At 50.0% G+C, this 19,702-nt stretch overlaps 1 protein-coding gene and 1 pseudogene across 2 annotated transcripts in view; both read left to right on the top strand.

Annotated features, from left to right (window-relative positions):
- NHS (NHS actin remodeling regulator) overlaps positions 1–19,702 on the top strand; it is a 344,262-nt gene that overhangs the window by 165,927 nt on the left and 158,633 nt on the right. The gene's annotated exons all lie outside the window — the stretch shown is intronic.
- On the top strand, positions 8,248–8,380 carry LOC114200457 (U4 spliceosomal RNA; annotated as a pseudogene).

Here is a 19,702-nt window from a genome sequence, read left to right as displayed (position 1 = left end):
AACGTGGACCTCATCCTGCTGGATGATCAAGAAAGACAAGCTGTCAGCCGACCCCCTGACCAGCTCAGGGCTTTCCTCTTGCTTATGTGCAGAGGTTTTCAGCTGACACAAGCGGCAGCTTGCAATCCCAGCACTCAAAGGCTTTGCGGCGGCCTCTGCACCGCGGTGAGTGTGTGAACACATTGTAGCCCAACAGCTCAGTCCCGTGTGGCGGAAGCAACAGGGGGCTGGGTGGCCGCGGCTGCCGGAAGCCCTCACAGGAATGGCCACCGCTGAATCCCCTAGAGGAAGCTCAGCAGCATTTGCTCAGAGGTGGAGGGACCACTGGTGTCCACGGGGGGGGGGGGGGGCGAGGATCCGCTGTGGGGGTTGCTGGGGCAGGTGGGGTGGGGAGAGAAAGAATCTGCAAAACCCTTAAACCCCTAAAAGGAGCAAGTGTGTTTGGGCCACATCTTCAGTCTGGAGGAGGGGACTTGAACAAGGCCCCTTGAGCCCGGAAGGGGTGTCTGATAGAGACCGCGAAGGATTTGGAAGAGATTGAATTCATTTATTGCTAATGGGGAACTGAAGTTTTCATGCCAGGCATTTGAGCTGCTAATCACAGAGCTATGATTTTTTTTTTTTTAAAGAGGATAACAATCTAAAGAAGAAGGTATGGAGGTGCTTTCTTGATACCCCCAAGCATCCAGAGACAACAAACAGTTGTCCCTAGTTCTCTCGCCATCTGCCATGTACATTTGTGCACACGCACGCGCCTGCACACACAGCCCAGCTCGAAAGGCAGAAAGGATTTGCCCTCACAGGACATTCTGAGCTTGTGCCTGACCACACACTGAACTCTTCCTTTTTAAGCATTACAAACCTTCCTTGGACTTGCATCACCTCTCAGGGACCCAGGGAGACAAAGGTTTTATTGTTTGGGTGCTTGTCAAGGTTCTGGCTAAAGATCAGGCTGCTAGACGCTTGGGTTGGCCTCTGGTGGCTCCTTGGCGTGGCAGCAATGAGCAGTCAAAGGTCGCATGTGGCCCAGGGCACCTGGCTTTTGCTGTCACTTAGCCATGGGGTGGCCATTGGGCACCCATGTCTGGAGCTCATCTGCTCCAGATGAAGCCAGGTGGGTGCAGCCTAGGGGGGGCAGAGGTGGTCCGGTTGGATGCCCATGGGGCTCCCCTCTGCCCCAGCTCTACCCCAACACCCTGAAGATCTGGAGCTTAGCAAGGAGAGGTCACGCGAGCCGCCACCGTCTGGTCCCATGGATTACTGCAAGAGCCTCCTGATGGTGTTCCACCTTCAGTCTCTGCCCGCCCCTAGTCCATTCCACACCCAGATGCTAGAGAGTCCCTTGCAAAGAGGTCAGATCATGTTCCTCCTCTGCTCGAAGCTGTCCAAAGGTCACCTCTCTCACCCAGGGCAAAAGCCAAAGTCTTCACTTTGGGATGACCCACAAGGCCCTGTGGGATCTGGCCCCCAAACGTCCCCGCTGGTTGCCCAGAACAGAATTTCAGTTCACCACCTCCCCCCTCAACTCCCTCCTGCTCTAGCGCGGGGCTCTGGCTGTTCCCAGCACCCTCCAAGCACGTGCTCGTCCGGCCTTCTGCCTGTGTCGCTGCTCTTCTTGGAGCACTCTGTTGCTGGACGTCTGCAGGGCTCCCCCCTCGTCTCCTTAATGGCTCACCTTCCTCGGGAGGCCCTCCTTTCCTGAGCACCCTCTAAGTTCTCCGAATCCCCTTCCTCACTCCCTTTTTCCCTGTAGCGTTTATCACCAGCTAACAAATGCTGTATCTCGCACGCGTGTGTTAGTGTCTGCCTTCCGGACGGGAAGGTAAGCTCTGTGCGGACAGAGATTTTTGTTTCTCTTACTCAGTACTGTACCAGCAAGGCCTGGTCTGTGCATGTTCGGCACACAGGAGGGGCTCAGTAAATCTGCATAGGAAGAAGGAACCCACACCCGAGGATGTATTCCGGGATGGCATTCAAATCGTCACTCAGAGCCTGGGGCTCCCACTGAGCTCCCACACTCCTCCTCCCCCTGGCGACTCGCACGGGCTGCATGGCGTGTCTCAGGGAGGCGGTCTCCTTCCCCGGTGCTCTTGGCTCTTAGTTACTCCCAGGAATGGCCAGAGCTGTCTGGTCCGCTCTTCTTCCCGTGAACAAACCTCTTGGAACAAGGAGGATGGCCCGTTTCCATGGCATCTATTAGAACTCCTTGGTCTGGTGATGAGGCGCTTTCCCCGGGACATTGCCTGAATTCCCAGCTTCACAGCGCGCACGCGCGCGTACACGCACGCACGCGCGCGCGCACACACACACACACACACACACACACACACAAGCGCGCGTGCGTGCGTGCGCGTGCTCACGGGCAGTCCAGTGGAGCTCGGTGGCCTCTTGGCGTGCCTCCCTGACGTCCGGACATCCCTCGCCTCCCCGCACCCCTCCACAGATGTCCCTGGCAGTAGCCTGGGCCTGACACACTGCAGCTGTGGGAGGAGATCCTCAGAATCACTGTAGTCCTTCAACACGGGGTGCTCCCAGCAGACGTCATATGACATTTTCTGTAATAATATCTGCTATTTATAGAGTATCTGCTACGTGCCAGGTGTTTCACACATATCTTTAGTCTTTACAAGAATCCCCCCAAGGAGGCATAATTATTCCTCTTTCAAGAGGCAACTGAGGCTCAGAGAGGTTCCAGGACTGGTCCAAGGCTGATTAGGAAACTAAGTAGTAGAACTGGGTTTCTGCCAAGGTCTGGTTCTAAACACCACGTACCACACTACCTCCATGGCTACCGGGTATGGTAATGCAAGTTGTGCACTGCACAACTCTGAAGGCATCACAAGTGATGCCCTTTGGAGTGCACCGTCTGCACGGCTGTACACAGCCACCTTATCTGCTGGGAATAGTATTTGGCTTGGGAGACCAGTTATGTCAGTTAGGATGCATCACACCTCAAGGAATAGAAAGGCTGAGCTCTCGGGGGGATTAAACAAAATGGAGTTTTCGTTTTTCTCACATAGCCAAATGTCATCTGGAGGTAGCTGGCTGCAGAGATTGGTTTCGTGGCTCAGTCATGCTGGGTTTAGTGTCTCAGAAATTCTCTTGACCTTTTCCTCACGGTCGCAGGGTGGCTGCTATCGTGCAGAGCATCACATCTGTGTTCTAGGGAGAAAGAAGTGGGGGAGGGGGGCCTCAATCACATCTGTTCCCTTCTTATCATGAAAGCTAAACTTTCCCAGACCTCCGTCTCCACCTCCCAGAAGATCTCTGCTCCTGATTCATCAGCCAGAGCTGTGCCACAGGACTATCCCTAGCTGTAGACTCTGAAAGACAGTATTTTAAATTTCAAGGCTTTGAAAGGGAAGACTGCAAAGGAGAGGGTTGGGGAGGGAATTCTGGGACAACTGTGCCGGCCACACCGGTAGTTTTGATTTCCTGGCCAGAAGCATTTCTAGCAGACTCTGTGGCCAGCGGTGACCCGTTCTTTATTGGCCATGCCAAGCCAGTAGGACTTATTTGTCCTCCTGGGCTGAAGGACAAAAGAGGAATCAAAAGGCAGGAGGATGCTCTGATATGGTTTGTGACTCCGTGAAATAAGGAGTGATTCTAGATCCTTTGTACTCAAAGCATCATTACCATCTGGGAGCCGGTTAGAAATGCAGGATCTCAGGGCCCACCCCAGACCTACTGGATCGGGATGTGCACTTTAGCACAATCCCCCGGTGATCTGTGTGCACGTTACTGTTTGAACAGCACCGTTTCTAGAACATAGACCCAGAATAAGACTTCCTTCCTGACTTCCACCAAAGTTCTCACAGCCGTCAGCTCTAGGATGACCACCTCAGGTTTGCCCAGGACTGTCCTGGTTTCAGTACGGATAGTCCCATGTCCTGGGAACCTCCCCAGGCCCCGGTCCTGGGCAAACCACCCTGTCAGTTCTTTTCTGTGGGCTTCTACTCTCCTTCTGCCTCTACTAAGGCCCAGCCTATAACTAAAAGGTGGGAAGCCTAGACAGCTTCCTTGGAGAAGTCAGGAAAGATAGATAGAAAGCCTTGCCTTTAGAATATGGAGCTGAACAAGGCCTGAGGCAGGACTCGTGAGCATAGGAATATGGCAGGGCCCTGCCCTCCTGGCAAGGAGATGGTTAAGAGCCCTGTGGGCTTTTTATCCTGGTGGTTCAGAGGTATCATTACTGGACTTAATAGTAGATCAGCAGCCAGCATGAAGGGGCTTGGGATTAAGAACCTGGTAACACAGCAGATTAACTCCTTCCTCACTTCTTTCTGCCACCCCTTCATGTTTCTTTCTTGCTTCTGCCAAGAAAACAAAAGAGAACTGCCCAAATCCCACACAGGAAGCACTTGTCATGAGTAGCATTGGTGACTCAGAGTTCTTTTTTAGTCCTGCCAGCCAAGAGCAACAGGAATGAGCCGGCGTGATCTGATTTATTAGTGGAAAAAAAAACAACTTTTCCTGACCTTGAACCTCCTCTGAGTCCTCCCCTTTCTGCCTCCCAGCCTCCTTTTTTGTGCCCCGGGCAGCCCGTGTGGCTGCCTGAAAGGCCCTGTCTGGGGGGCCCAAGGGCTTGACTGATGTCTCAGACCTCATGCTCCTTTAACAAATATGTGCCCCGGGCCTCCTGGAGTAGGAGAGAGGAGACTGGGCCTGGCTCCCGAAGCAAGTGACACAGTGTAACATGCTAGAACTTCCGTACGCTCCCCCTAGGAGGGGACGAGGAATCCAAGAGCAGCTGGGGCAGCTTGAGAACTTTGATTTGGTTCTTTAGTTTGGCCGTTCTGATTGTGAGCGCAGTGGCTCATGGGAGCTTCGCAGACCTCTCCCACACTGCTGAGGAAAGAGAATGCTTTTCCCAGGGCGTTAGGCCAGCTTGCCACAGCTCACTGTGTCCATATTTGTCTCCTTCACCACTTTGCTCTTTGTATGAGGGATGTTTTGGATTCAGGGAAATGGTAGGCCCAGGAGCCTCCTTGTAGAATTTGCTGGACTGCTTTGGACCCTTCTGCCATCTAGAAGGACAGCAGTGGGGTATCAGTGTAGTTCTTAGTCCAAGCTTCTGTTCCCGAGTTTCTCCAATGCCTTTTCTCAGAACACTATATAAAGAGCTTATGGGTGTTCCGTATTCCCAGACACAGGCCAGGGCTGTGGAGAGACGCAAGTCATGACAATGTGAATGGAAGATGACAAGGTGAATGGAAGCTGACTTGTTAGGCCCCATTTGCCAACAACAGACAAACAAAGGGCAGCACCCATCCAGTCTCAGCCCTGGACTACGGAAGCTCTCTGTTGCAGAGAGCTAGGATCTACAGCACAGTCAGCCCAACAGGACCGTGCTGGTAGGAGCCATTGCCCGCTGACTGGGATACGGTGAGATGCAGGACTGTCTATTGTCTGGATTCTCTGTTGTATTTGTCCCTAAGAATTTGCAGCCCAAGTGGAAGAGCCGTGTTTCCATTTGCAGTACCGTAAGGAGCAGCTCTTTGTAAAGGGTCAGTGGCCATGTTTACAAATGTGACCATCAAACCTCTTCCAGTCAGAAGACCCGTCCACTCAGGTCATTCACTGTGTTGATGCTGCAGAGGGCTGTGTGAGGGCTGGGCAGGCGGTGGACTGCTACCTTTCAAACCCTGGTGTGGGTTTGCTCCATGTTCAGTAGTTCATCTGTCCTCTCACTAGACAGCAGTGACCAATCGGAGCTCGAAGGCCATGGGTCTCCATTCTGTGTTCCTGACTACCTAAAGCAAGTCGTCTCACATTGGAGCATGCGTAGAATCACCTGGAAAGCTTGGCAGTGCCCGGATGGCTAGGCCCCACCCTCAGAGATTTAGATTCAGTGGGTGTGCAATGGGGCCTGAGAACTAACATTTCTGTGTGTGTTTTTTTGGGGGGGTGGGGAGGGAGGGGCAGAGGGAGAGAGAGAATCCTAAGCAGGCTCTACCCCCAACACGGAGCCCGTCGCGGGGCTCAATCTCATGACCTCCATATCATGACCTGAGCTGAAATTAAGAACCGGATGCTTAACTGACTGAGCCACCCAGGTACCCCGGAGAATGGACATTTCTGACAAGCTCCCGGGTGATGTCAGTCTGCTGCTCCAGGGACCACACTTTGAGGGGCAGTGGCCCAAAAGAGGTGCCAAAGACTATGATCCTCAGTAGCTCCCCCTGAGCACAGGTGGAATATGTCAGGTTAAGGACTCGGCGTGCTGTCCACCTCTCCTCTTGAGCCTAGCTCCAAAGTCCCCCGCTCTGGCTCCTCATTTACAGAGGGAGCTCAGACACCATCTTGGAGTATGAAGCAGGAATCCTGTGTGCTGGGGGATTAGCAAGCTGCCCCCATACTCCCTCTTCCATCCACCCCCCAGGGGACCTTGGGACCCTGGGAGTTCCTGCTGGCGCTGCAGTGGCAGGCAGCTTGCATCTGGAGATCCGCCCTTGAAATTACATTTGAAATAATTTATTTTCACATGCAGGGGAGAAATCACATTTGGTCTAGATTCATGTAAAGACAACAGAGATTAGATTTTTTAAGATGTGTTGCTGGCAAGAGAGAAGAGCAGACGGGTTTGGATAAAATACACATTCTGTTGAACCTGGCCTTCAGTCCCAGACTGCATTTTAAGGGGTTTTGAGGTAGGCTATGAAGGAGAATCAAGCCTGGATTTTATTTTCATTTTTTCTTCTTTTGAAATACTTCCTAGGTTGGGGCCAGGAGTAACAGAAACATCTGGACTGCAGGAGAGATTGTTCCTAGGATTTCGAGCTTTTTGCGTCTGATCTGTCGGAGGCTGACTTAGAAGTCTCATCAGAGGAGAGAGAGGGTATTCTTTTGGGCTTTCTGGCCAAACCCTAGATCAGGCTGGGGAAGGCAAATGAGGGGAGGCTGGAATAAGAGGTCTCCGTGCAGAGTGAAGGTCACGCAGGCCCTGCAAATGGCCACACGTCAAAGGCTTCCTCTGTAGACCCTCCGTGTGGTTGAGGACCACTGTCAGGTTTAAACCGATCACAGAGACGACAAGAGAAACAACAACAGCAGCTCCTGTTTATTAGGTCCTCACACGTGCCTGGCTGTATGCACATCATCATATTAAATCTTCACTTAACTGCACAAAGTAGGTATCAGCAATTGTCTCCAGTTTACAGATGAAGAAACTAGAGAGAAGTGAAGGAGTTTTCCCAAAGCCCCACAGCTGTGCGCTGGGCCAGGCGTAAGTTTAGGCAATGATTACCATCAGTAGCATTTTCATTATAAATAAAGAGCTCTAGCTGTGTGTGTTCAGACTTATTAGGTTGAATCACATAAAAGAGCTATTTTTGTAGGTAAAAAAGTGGCTGAATATTGGCAATTTCATATGGTTTAACCAAATATGTATACGTATATGAATGCATTGGTATATTACAGACTTGCATTCCAGAGTCTGGTTTGAGAGACTGGTTACATCGGAGGAGCAAGGAGGGGCATGTGATCGGGTGGAATACAAGAAGGGCTTTGAGTGTGTGTTTAATTTTTTTCTTAAGCTGCATGGGCAGTACACAGGTATCCGTCCTATTATGCTTTGTGCCTTTTTGTTTTAGTAATCTGTTGCTGCATAACAAGTCACCCCAGAATTTCGTGGCTGAAAACAGTACCCATTGATGATATCACAGCATCTGTGACTCAGGAATCTGGGCACAGCTTAGCTGGGCTCCCTCTTCAGGAACAAGCTGCATCAAAGTCTTTGGCTGAGGATGCTGTCCTCTCAAGGCTCAACTGGGCATGGATTTGCTGAGGAGCTCACTTGTGTGCCTGTTGAAGGGCCTCAGAAAGTTCACTTCCAAGCTCGCTCATGTGGTTATTGGCAGGATTTGGATTCTCATGGGCTGTTGGAGCAAGGGCCTCGATTCCTCACTGGCTGTTGGCCAAAGGCCAGCCTCAGTTCCTTGCTCTGTGGCCCACTCCATAGGGCAGCTTACAACGTGGCAGCCAGGTTTATCAGACTGAAGACTCTGAGAGACAAAGAGGGGGATGGGGACACAGTCTTTTATAAGCTTCTTCTGAAAGTGATATCCCATCATTTGTGCTGTATTCTATTCGTTAGAAGCCAGTCACCAAGTCCAGCCCACACTCAGGCTGAGGATTACACGAAGACATGAGTACCAGGAGGTGAGGAACCATGGGGACATCTTACAGGTCCACCTAGCACAACACGTCTGAAATATTTTACAGTAAGCCTTAAAAAGGAAAAAAATAAGCTTTGCGCAGTGGCAGTATCGTAGCCAATGAGGTTTATCCGAGGCGCGATTATTACTAATTGAAAACTTTTCCCCAAAAGAAAAAAATATATTTACAAGTAAAATATAACGGATTGCTGGCATTGTAAACTCTTTGATCCTCAGTGGTGGCCACATATTTGCTGCTAAATCTTGGCTTCTGCTTCCCACCCCCATCTGATTCTCTCCAAAGCCCATTGTAATGAACAACAAAATCATTTAAGGATGTTTTTCTTATTACTGGATTTAAAGAGATATCAGTGTCCTACCAAAAGTGTTTTTCATTTCCTCAACTATACCTTTGCTAAGTTGGTAATGGCAGTACCTTTTAGAAGTCTGTTCTCTGAGGTTCCCCATTAGCCAGAGCAGTGGGATTTGTATGAGCTTTGCAGCCAGAGAGTTGAATCTTGGCCCCTGCTCTACCCCTGACCAACTAGGTGACTTTGGGAAAGTTACACTCTCTGAACGTTAGTCTTCTCATCTGATGAATGAGAGGAATGACACCCATCTCAACGATTCCTGGAGGATTAAATCCATGAGAAAACACCTGTAAGTTGAAGGGCAGTGCCCAGCACACAGTAGGGACTGGACAAGGTGAGGAAAGGTTCTTCCAGATCTCTTACCCACCTCACAGGCTGTTTATTACTTCATGAGTGGGCTGGGCAAACTGTGTCTTGGAAGGTGACAAGTTTGGGATGCCACAAAAAGAGAGTGTTCCTCCTGGTTTCTCATTTGATCCCAAGATTATTTTCTTTGAAGTTTGTTTCATTCACTCTCTGATTCATTTGTTCGTTCCTATACTCATTCATTCAACAAACAGTACATAGTAAAGAAAATGAAGACCAGTCTTCTTCACAACTCTAATGCCTTTTGATTTCCCAGGGGTGGGAAAGGGAATCTGAGTTACTTGTGAGTTGTTACTCGTGTCCAGTTCAGCAAAAGTATCAGAAGTGGCTCGAATCTACCTCTTCTCTGGATGGCTGCCAGGAAGGGCTGTTCCATCAAGTGAAGATGCTCCAATGAATGCTGGCCTTTGGGAGTTTTGTTTCGCCCAGGAGAGGAGCTAATTCCCTGAAGGAAACGCAGCACCATGGGATGGGAATCCACATAGACCTGTCTTTGTGGTCTTACTCAGCGTGGCTTGGCAGACTTTCATGTTGATTTGTAGTGATGACTTGTGGATCACAGGCTAGCCACCTGGAAGGGAGCTTCAGGATTGGGTTTGCTAGACTCTCCTGTAATTGAAAGAGTCATTTCCCTTCTTTGGACTTCCAGTGAGGTTAAAAGAATCTCCAAGTTCAGAATCAGGCAAAAGCTCCCCATACCGTGCTGTCCTTGGGAAACCCAGGGGGTGCTCTCAGTTCAGCTCTCCACGTAAGGAAGACTGTGCAATGTGTACGTCTTGAATCATCCCACTATTACATGATGGGCAGCCTCATGATATCAGGGTGACGTAAATATTCTCACTTGCCAGCTTTAACTCCAACACACAGTTCAGCACTGTGTAGGCATATAAACACACTTCAAACAGCCTTCGGCTTGAAAACAGACTCCACTGGTCTCAGCATAAAGATTTGGGAGGGCTGAATGCTCCCTTATTTTCTCTCTGCTTAGAACAAAGCCTTCTATTGTCTTTCAGGTGATCACATTTTTTAGCCATTCAAATATAAGTTTGTTAACTGCTGAATTCAACTGTAGGGGCCCACTGTGCTGCCTCGGCCTGGCCGAAGGAGACTTGGGGGCAGCACAAGGTAATAGTCCGACCCAAAGGCCTTTTTCCACTTGGCCCCCCAGTGGCCTTGAAATGATGGTGGCCTTCAGCGTCCTGAGAACAATCTCTCAAAGTACTCGTCTGAGGAGAATGTCACCCACCCCCATGCCTGTCCACCGGTTCTGCTCAAGAGCAACTCCCATGTCTTTACAGATAGCTCATTCTCTCGGTAATGAACCTGACGCGAATGGATGTCCAATGAGGCCTGGTTTATAGAGAAAGCCTTGGGCATCCCTCTGCCCTGCCAAGTTGGTCATCCAAGGCATAGGGTCAATGAGCCTTGTCTTGCTCTAAATTCCCTCGAATTTCCCATTGACACCATATTCCTTGGCTGAACAGATGCCATTGCTGTGTAGTAGTGGGAAACAGTATCTGTGGTGATAGAACAGGCAGAAAGAGAAAAAATTTCTCAATCCCAACCCCCATGGGCCTCTCCTCTTAACTTTTTGCCAGATCACCCACTGGGGAGGGGTAGAGAGGTGCTGTGTCTACTCCATTGCCTGGGAATGGGAAGAGGGTTCACACAAGTCTCAAGAGTGTATTGAGATGCAAAGTCCCCCTTTATAGGGCCTTGGAGGGAGGGAGAGCACAGTGGAGCCCTCTTCCCTGCATTCCCAGCTTTTGACTTTTCCAGGCGGTAGGTAGAGTCCCTTTGTGGTCCACACACATGCAAGTGTGCATGTGAGCGCGTGCATAACACACACGTACGCGCGCACACACACACACACACACACACACACACACACACCCACCCCTTGTGCCTTCCGAAAGTGTGGCTTGGCAGGGCTGGGTTCAGGATTGGAGAGCCACCCACTTCTTGGTGCCTGTCTTTAGAAAATAAATGACCCAGGCTCATGGGTGAAGTTTTAATGAGAAAAAGGAGGCACTGAAACAGGGAAGAGACCCTTTCCCTGGAGACAGAAACCACGATGTTAACCCCCCCAAATAGTGCAATAAATACCGAAAAGTCTTAAGGGTTGTGAGAAGGAAGATTAGGGAGTTGGGGGCACATTTGTCTCAGGATGATATGGGGGATCTAAATGTATATCTTGGTCAGGAACAGAATCCAAGACCAGATGAACCAGAGTCTGGAATTTCTGGCTTTTATCTTTCCTGATATTTGTTCTCAGCCTTTTCCTTATGTGTGTGTATATGCGTACATAATAGAGAAAAACCCTACACTATTGCCCCAAATGGTAGATTCTGTAAGGGGGTTGTGGATGACTATCTTCGTGTGGGTTCCCCAAAAGGAAACCCTGAGACAAGGGCTGAAGTGCAAGTAGTTGATTTGAGAGGTGAAGGAAACACTGGCAGCAGAGTGGGTAAGGGTGTCAGGGAAGGGAATAAAGCCATGAAAAGGTTATTGAGTGAATTACCACTGGGAGCAACTGGAGCTGATTCCCAAGGGAGACCCTGGGATTTAGTGTAGAACATTCGGAGTGCTCCCATCTGAGGGGTAAGGGAGCTGGGTTATTAATACTCCAACTTCCAGGAGTCATTTGTTAAGAGATGCTCCCTTGGGGCTCCTGGGTGGCTCAGTCATTAAGCATCTGCCTTCTGCTCAGTTCATGATCCCGGGGTCCTGGGATCGAGCCCCACATCGGGCTCCCTGCTCGGCATGGAGTCTGCTTCTCCCTCTCCCACTCACCCTGCTTGTGTTCCTTCTCTTGCTTTGTCTCTCTCTCTCAAATAAATAAATAAAATCTTATAGAGAGAGAGAGAGAGGGAGAGAGGGAGAGAGAGAGAGAGAGAGAGAGAGAGAGAGAGAGAGAGAGAGAGAGAGAGATGCTCCCTGGGGATTGCTAATTCCCCACCATTTCTGGCCAGGCCTATGGATAGCATGGCCTTTCTCAGTTATGGGGGGAGAAAAGCCAGGCACAGCAATGCAGAGAGTGGCCTTTGGAAGTCAGCTGCAGTGCACCCAGGTGAGAGGTGCAAGAGCTCTCCAGAGGGCGATGATGGTGGTTGCTTAGGTCCCATGGGGGTGTGCATGTGTATTGTTGGGGAGGGAGACTTTCCCAATTATGGTCTCTATAACTATTCCTACCCTTTAATAAAATGCGATCGGAGATTGGGAATAATAAACAAAAAAATGTTTTAAAGAAGGAGAGCTTTAAAAAAAGGATAGTGGTGTGGGTTCCATGGTATATACGTGTGTCAAAATTAATCATACTGTATATTTAAAATCTGTGTATTTCACTGTATGTAAATTATACCTACATTTAAAAAGAAGCAGGTATAAAATTCCAGATCTTAATACCTTTCAGTGGACTCCTTAGTTCCTGCATATTTGGGGTATCCTTGCCCGAACCCCTACAATTCTTCCTGGGCTGTGGACCAACAGTTGAAGCCTTTTCTCGAGAATTTCAGTCGGGAAATGTTGAAATGGGGTGCTGGCAGATCAGTGTCTTGAACTCTGGGTAGCGACTCCCCAGTAACAAAGCAGTTCCTTCAGCTACTTCTGTGTCGTGGTTTGGGCCAGGCCATCCCGGCTTAGGTTCTCCTTGTGACTGTGGCGTGCGTTTTGCAAGGGAAATGGCTACGAATTCCATATGTGAGGCCACAGGTTGAACATCTGCTGCGCAGAAGAAATCAACAGAGAAAGGGTCTGATCTTACGAATTAACTTCTCTGGTCAAGCTAGCTGAGTCCACCTGCCACAGCTGGGTAGGGAAATGAGGATGAGGTGATGTTTCAGGATGGGCACCAGGCCAGGTTCGATTTCAATGCCGGCTGTATAGTGTTTGATGGGCAAAGCAGATTCCCTCCAGCTTGCTGGTATCACCTGGGACCAGCCTCAGCTGCACACAGACAGGGGCGGAGGTGAGACAGGCTCCAGAAATATGGAGGCCGTCGGGCCGTTCTGTTCTTTCTCAAACGACCCAGACCTGAGGAGGTGGGCCTTCACAGTGGCGGGCCTTTCTAATGTGACTTTTCAATTAATTGACTTGACGCTGGTGGGTAGAGTGCCAGAGGCTGAAAAAGATGAAAGGCATCAAAGAGGAAAAGCTTTGATGTCACTGCAATCCTGTTTAGATTCAGAGAGGTTTTGGGGGGAACTCTATATCTTAACCACAAAAACCTCACAGGGTTGATCAGTCACGCAAGAAAATTTTTGCCATTCTCTGGGATTGGTGGGTGATGAGAGGTTGGATGGAAAGCCAAGAAGGAAGGGCGGCGTGTGGTTTCTGGGGGTGGCAAGTGTGTGATGGCAGGAGGGGCGGAAGGGGAAAGGCACACGCAGAGGGGCAGTGGTATGGTTATTCTACAAAGTTCGGTGTCGATGTGTAATTTTCCAACCTGTTGGCTTCTTCCAGACTCATTTTCTAAGTCTTACTGTGTTTGTTCCTACAGCTAATCTAATCTGGGCACATGAGCTGGTACCACCAGGCCACTTAAATACACACACACACACACACACACACACACACACACACACACACAAACACACCCTGGCACCTTATTCGCACAAAATTTAAATGAAAACTCCAAGAAGTACAATAACATTGCAGGCGCATAATGAGTAGAATTTTAGAAGTAGACAGAAGCCTAGAATGCAACTGTATTATTTTCTGCTGAAGATGAGGAAATGGAGGCTTGTACTGGAAAGTGACCTCTCATTCACCTAGACCAGGGTTTTAACTTGGGTATAAGTGACATTTAGGGTGTGCTAAATCTTGGCTATGGCGGACCATCTTGGGATGTTTGGCAGCATCCCTGGCCTCTAACCACTACATGCCAGTATCACCTCCCCCTAGTTGTTACAATCAGAAATATCTCCAGACATTGCTAATGTCCCCTGAGGGGCAAAAGCAGCCCTGGTTGAGAACCACTGGCCCAGATAGAAGCCTAGTGGGTCCTCGAATCCAGCAGTCACTGTAGTGCTCTGTGTGACTTGGGGGTTTCACGTGATGACTCTTGTATGGCTTCAGAATCCCGGATGCACACTGAAGTGGAAAGATTGCACGGACACCGTGCCTAGAGGATTGGCAGCGTTCGGATGCCCGGCCGGGATGTTTGTCTTCCCAGGACATGCATGCCCTCACAGCTCTAAATCACATGGGGTTTTTTAGCCTGTGCTAACTTAGAGCCCATGAAATTGCCATATTTTTTTTCACGTGGCCCAAATGGTCAAATATCAGCCGTTTTTATATGGCTCCCCCTATACACACAGACTTGAAGAGCTATGCCCTGAACACCTTCTGAAACCCCCTAGTTCTTGAATGTGGAAATGTTTGTTTAGGCGCATGACTTTCCTCAGTCGCATTTCTAAGGCGAGTCCAGTGTTTTCCACGTAGAGCCTCATACCACAGGCTAACCACATTGCAAAATTCCCCTCAAGATTTCTCTCTCACCCTGCGGTAAATTAAATACGGCCACACATTCTTTGCAGTGATTCCCATGGAGAGGTGGAGTCTGTTCTCCACCCTGTTGAATCTGGGCTGACCTCGTGACTTGCTTTGAGCGGTTCAATGTGTGGGAGTGGTGGTGGTCGAGTGCCAGAGCCTAGACCTGTAACAGGCCTGGCAGCTTCCGCCTTGGCCGCCTTGACCACTGCCCTGAGACTGCCCTGTAAGGAAGCTGGTGTAGGTGACTAGAGGATGAGTGGCCCTGTGGAAGAGAGCCAAGGCACCCCACTAATGGCCAACACCGCCAATGAGACATGTAAATAGGGCCCTCTTGGATGTTCTAGTCTGCCAGTCCTCTGGCCAAACCCAGTCAAAAGGGTGAGGCCAGGCGAAAGCCACGGAAGAACCACCCCCCAGATCCACATGGTCATGAGAAAGAGTAAATCATTGTTTTGAAGCCAATAAGATTGGGGAGGGTTTGTTATAGAGCAGTAGATAACTGATACATACCTCTTGGTAATTTTATGGCTTTTAACAACCTATCGGAGTATAACTTCGAATAGTGAGCAGCAAAGCCATGCTGCCCTAGACTGCTAGCTGGTTGGCTGACATCACTCACAAGCCAAGTGTCCCAGGCCCTCACACCAGCCTCACAGGGGGCACCATTCAGTCCCATTCTTCAAGAATCCTTCTGACTTCTGTATTTGGAAGCCACGAGAAAGGGTCAAGAATGCATGAGTAAAGCCATGTAAAGGTCAAGTGCCTGCCCTACAGGACGATGACCTCCACGGCAGCTGTATGTGGGGGATGCCTCATATGTCTAGCTCCTGTGTGTCCACCACATACAGATGTCACCCCTAGACACCTAGTGTAACCATGCTCGGGGCAGCCGTGACCCATCTCCTAGGCATGGCTGTATAATTGAAAATATCTTAAGCCTCTGTTTCCCGCTGTTAGAGTTTGGAAGTGGGTATTTCAAACTGAGAATTTCCTCACAAATGGCGGGCAATAATTGACTTTCTACCTTGATGGTTTCATTAACTGTCTCTTTTGATCTATAGCAGATGCCTTAGGAAGCCCTTTCTTTCTTAGCTAAGAAAAACTGTAGTTAGTGCTCATTACAATAATTCTTTATGAGTTATTTCTTTACTGCTGCATGCACCAGCCCCCACTGGACTGTACCTACACGAGAAGAGAAGTTCTGTCTTTCTCTTTGCTCATGGCGTCCCCAGCACATAGCACAGGGTTTGGTTCCTGGTTGTTCCTCAATACATTTGATGGGTGAATGAATGAATGAGTAAATGAACGAATTCTCGGAGCTGAGAGCTGGAGGAGAGCTTGGGATTCTTGACCTTCCCTCTCCTGCTCTGCTTGATGAGGGAGGACTCTGAGATTTGGAGATAATTAGCATTTGCTTTTTATTCCAGGACTTTATTCCTTTAAAAAGCCACTTGACACACCTGGTTATCCCATCTGTCACAGCCTGTGATTATGGGAGAGGAAAAACCGAGGACTCCTTCCTGGGCTCAGTGCGATGCACTAGGAATATCCCTGACTTTGGGCTGGCCTCGTGCCGCTGAGAGCTGACTTCTGCCCACCCCGCTAGGCCCCGTGACTCCCTGAAGGGCTACCAGGCCCACCGGGGTGCTGAGCGGCCACCAGATATACCTCTCAGAGTTACATTATTACTACTGTTCATCTGCCTGTCAAGCCAAGCCCTTTTCTGTGCTCTCGAATGTGAAAGCAAAATGGCCTTTTCTGATATGAAGCTAATAATAGGTCTCATCTTGATTCTACTTAACACTGAACTGAAGATTTGGCCTCTAGGGTGAGGCTTATAGTTAATTCATTTACTTTAAAAATAATTACAGAAGCCGTAAAAGAAATGTCCCAGTGTGGGCCAAGAGTGGTCTGATTCTTGGTGTTTCTCAGTAACCCGCTGTGTGCCGAGTGCTTGAGAGAACGAGAACATGGCACCTCTGTGTGAAGTCCTGGGCGGAAGGCGATGCTAGAATGGAATTTCTGTGCAGTCCCTCTGGACAGGAGCAGCTCTGCCCATCCCCCCGCGGCCGCTCACTTCATTTTCTGAGATGACCTAAATGAGAAAGACAGTTGCCTTCCTTCCCCCTCGGCTCGGTCCCCCACGCAGACACACGGGCTGGGTCCCTGGCAGACTGCACCGGGGTCATGTGCTGTCTCATCTACTCAGGAATGAGCTATAGCTTCGAAGGGGAAAATAAATAAACAAGCGAAGTGCACCCCTGCCCTTTGTCCAGGAGGAAATGGATGGGTTCCCCAGCTTTCACGTCCCCTCCGTGCCGCCGTGCCCCCGAGCCCGGCGAGAGGCCAGCCAGTGAGGAGAAGAATGTTCCCAGCTGTGTGCGCGCACGTGCATGCGCGTGGCTGTGTTTGTGTGAGGGAGACAGACAGATGGGTGGGGGGGGGGGAGAGAGTGAGGAGAAAGAGAGAGGGGAAGGAGCAGGGAAGGAGAAGGGGGAAGCAGAAGGAAGAGGGAGGGAAGCGGAGGGAGAAGGTGAAAGGAGCTAGCTGAAAAGAAGACAGAGGAGGCATTCAAATAGTTCCAGGTGTGAATCGAGCTGCTAAAAGATTCTTTTCCCTCCCTAATTTCCCTTCCTCTTCCTTCCAGAAATAGCTGTAGGCCCCCCTGCCCCTCTGCCCCCCGCCCAGTCGTCCTGTCTGACTGTAAAACACACTGAAGAAGCCCCAGCACGAGCAGCAGGCAGTTCTCCCGAGAGGCCGCAGAGCAGCCGAGCGTCTCCCTGGCCGCCGCCCTGCCGTGTGGCTACCGAGGCCAGGGAGGCAGGGAGGCCGGGGAGGCCAGTCCGCCTTCCCGGCATCCCGGTGAGCTCACATGCAGAACGCCGACTTGTGGCCGGGCACACCGGCCAGAGCTGTCCGCGTCTCCACTCTCCCAAGTCCCAGAGCAGCATCTCGGGGAGTTGTCTCATTGACAAAGCGGTCCCGGGAGGCCTTCCCCCTCCAGACAGGCTGCACGAATGTTGGTACTAGCGCAATGGAGAACCCATATGGTTTGCCATGTGTATTATCACTATTTAGGGTAAAAATTAAGTGAGATAATCTGTATCGAGCATATGGCACAAGATAAGTGATCAGGAAATATTAGTTACGGTTAGCCGATGTCACAATAATAATAGCTAACAATTTTTTTCAGCACTGTGTCTAAGCAAATCTTAAAACGCCCTTGTGCCGTTTCATCTCCTTGTGACAGATGGGGAACTGAGGCCTGGAATAGTCCCAGTTCCCAGGACCTAGACACGAGGATCTCCTTTACTATGGCTTCCATCCATCACTACGAGAGGCAGTGACAACACGGGCAGAAGAGAATTCACTCACATCTGCCTCATCTTCTTCCTGTCTCGCACCACCGCCTGAGACCAGGCCACCACCTCCTCTTGCCTGGCCCACAGCAGCTGCCTCCTCTCTGGGCCCTGTGTCCACTGTTGCTCACTGCAGGCCATCCCGCATGCAGCCGTTCTGCACGCGGCCATCACAGGGCCACACCACGGCCTGCCCCTCCGCCAGCGTCTCGTTCCCTTCCCGTTGCGCTTAGAGTGAAATCCAGGCCTCCTGGGAGGCCTTTCCTGACCTGGTGAGGCCCGCCCACCTCTCCGGCTTCGAGCCAGGCCACGCTTGCCCGGGCCCAGCGCGCTCCTGGCACGCCGGCCCGTCACCAGCTTTTAACCACACACAAGCTCTCTCTTACGTCAGAGCATTTGTACGTGCGGTGCCCTCCTCACTTTTGTTCCCCTCACTCCTCCTTCAGAACCCTGCTCTGACTTCAGGGTGCCCTCTGTCCCCAACTTTCTGTCTCTCAACACCTTTTTCTTCGCCGCTCTTCTCACAGCTGAGAAGTATTTTCATTTGTTTGATGAGCTCCTTGCTTTCTCTCTGCATCCCCCACCGAACTGAGAGGTCCGAAGAGCAGTGGCCATGTCTGTCTGTGTTGTTTGTCGTTGTATCCTCAGCATTCTGCAGGGCCTGCCTGGCTCAGGGGAGGTGTGCAAAAAATACTTGTTGACTCGCAGATGGCTGTGTATCTGGAATGTCTGACTTGCCTACCTGGGGACATGATAGACTCTGGCTAGGGATCACCTTGCCTCACCCTCCTGGCGGCCGAGTCTGATTTGTACACGGTCACCTGCCATCTTGCACTCCAGACCTGAGCGTGGGCCTTTCTTGTTCCAGACAGTTGTACCCTTGTGGGAATCTCAAAGCAAAGAGGCCACAGATCCACTGCACAGCAAGAAAAGATGGTGTCTGTTGCAACTGATTCTTTGGCCTCGTGGCACAGTGCAGAAGGAGAGGCAGAAGGATGCTAGATGTTCAGTGGTTCTCTTAGTGTCCAGAGTATCCAGGAAATGCTATTCCTTTGATGGCATTTATGGAATACCTAAGATGCCCCTCCCTCACTGTCCTCAGCCACCTGAAATGGTTGGATCTAAGACCCACGGCATATACTTAATCATGGAGATATTCACCCTCAAGTAATTTAATATTACAGCATGTGAACGAATTAAGTGTGCATTCACGAACTTAGTTTTGCATCATTGAAGGTTACTATTTCCCTTATGCTACTAGAGACATTCTCTGATAAAGGTAAAGAGGTGGATAGATTTTGGTCTCTTTCCACCTTCCAGACATTCCTTGAATTTTTCTCAGAAAGATCAGTAAGGCACATCTCATTTTTTTTTTTCTTATCCCCCCACCTTTGTCCCGGCTACAGGGTGAACTATGGGAAGATCTCATGGGTGGTGTTCTAAACAACTTTCTCTTGATTAAATAACCCTTCTCCCAAGGGCTACTTGTGTGGTTTAAATTACTTAAAAAACAAAACAAACAATCCGGGGCAAGAGAATCAATTTGAAAAAATTGGAGGTTACCAACAGACTTGCCCTGTGCAGCTGGGAGAGATGTGAAAAGCACAGGCTCCAAGCACCAGAGAGCATAAATAAGCGTGTCGCAAGTGCCATTAAGAAAACACATCTGCACACTGTCAGCAGTGAGGATAAACACATGATTGTTTTCCCTTTCACAAGGAGCAGTGATGAGGAGAGGCGACTTGATGGACCCCATCCAGGTCTGTTCAATTTACATCATCTTAAGGTTGAGGGATGGGCACTTATCCAGCCTTGAAGCATTCCCGGAGTCTCTCATCAGAAGGAAATCTTCAAGGAAAACAAATAGCGTATTCATTCTCCTCCCAGCGCAGACTGGTGAGCAAACAAGGAAAGAAAGAAAAGGTTATCTGGTGGACCTCAGTTGCTCAAGGTTGGG

Source organism: Eumetopias jubatus, unplaced genomic scaffold, assembly GCF_037043125.1.
Source record: "Eumetopias jubatus isolate StellerSeaLion01/CBP00866 unplaced genomic scaffold, mEumJub1_p1.0 scaffold_11, whole genome shotgun sequence".
Lineage (NCBI taxonomy): Eukaryota > Metazoa > Chordata > Mammalia > Carnivora > Otariidae > Eumetopias > Eumetopias jubatus.
Note: the sequence above shows the minus strand (reverse complement) of the source record. Positions and strands in the feature narration are given on the sequence as shown.